This window comes from Belonocnema kinseyi, chromosome 9, assembly GCF_010883055.1.
Source record: "Belonocnema kinseyi isolate 2016_QV_RU_SX_M_011 chromosome 9, B_treatae_v1, whole genome shotgun sequence".
In the NCBI taxonomy this organism is placed as follows: domain Eukaryota; kingdom Metazoa; phylum Arthropoda; class Insecta; order Hymenoptera; family Cynipidae; genus Belonocnema; species Belonocnema kinseyi.
In genome coordinates this window covers 118,045,113-118,046,273 of record NC_046665.1, presented here as the reverse complement: position 1 = coordinate 118,046,273, position 1,161 = coordinate 118,045,113, and positions in this window count along the sequence as shown.

Genomic DNA, 1,161 nt, shown 5'->3' with positions numbered 1-1,161 from the left:
TTGGAACGTTCAAAAAATGTTGAGGTTCAGAAAAAAGATGAAATAATTTTCAGTGAAGTTCCTACCAAAATGCAGTACCTAAACGTACTTTATTGTACTTTATTGTACCAAAGTTTCAGCTCGATATTTTATTTACAAAAAAAGTTCTGAGGTTCAAAAAAACATTCAGTGAACTGAAAAACTGTGGTCCCTATACTCTCCAGATCTTGCACCAAGTGACTTTTTTTCTTTTTACTAAGTTAAATAAAAGTTTGGGTGGCCATCACTTCAATTCAAATGATGAAGTGAAAGACTTTGTTAAATTATTCTTTAAAAAACAGGGCACGGATTTTTATAAACAAGGTTTGTCAAAGCTTGAGAACAGATATAAAAAATCTAACCTAAAAATTGTGTTTTGCTTTTTTCGCGGAGCAGGGAAACTTAAATTTTGAACAGCTCTCGTATTTAAGATGGGTTAATTCAAACCAAATAATTGGAAATTGAATTTTAACATTCCCCATTCATGAGAGTATAATGTATTCGTCCAAATTCTCGATCTCTGGTTTTTAACGGATCTTTTTCAGCACAATTGAACTGCTTCACCTTGGATCGAAAATGGATAGTTTTTAGTAGTAAATTCAACTGTTTTGTAGAAAATTCGTTTTTTTTGTTTTTGTTTGAATGATAAATTCTATAACAAAAATTTTAATTATTTTTGGACGAAAATATACTTTTGTTGTTAAAAGTTCAACGATTTAATTAAAACTGTATTTACTTAGTTATAATTCATCTTTTTTATACATAATTCGATTGAAAATTCAAATACTTCTGTGAAAATAGAACTACTTTGTTAAACATACACTTTATGGTTAAAAATTTCACAATTTTGTTTTATTTTTTTTCAAATTAAAAATTAGGGTTTTGAACTGGATACTCAATTATTCCATTTTTTCTTCGAAAAATTAATTACTTTGTTAAAAATTAAACTAATTTGTGAAAAATGAATTTTTTTAACTGAGTCAGATATTAAGCTGAGTCAAATATTGCCACTTATTGAATAATTTTTTTTTTTTTCTTAATGGCATGTGACACAGCTAAATACCTATATTACCGACCACAGTTTTTCAGTTCACTGAATGTTTTTTTGAACCTAAGAACTTTTTTTGTAAGTAAAATATCGAG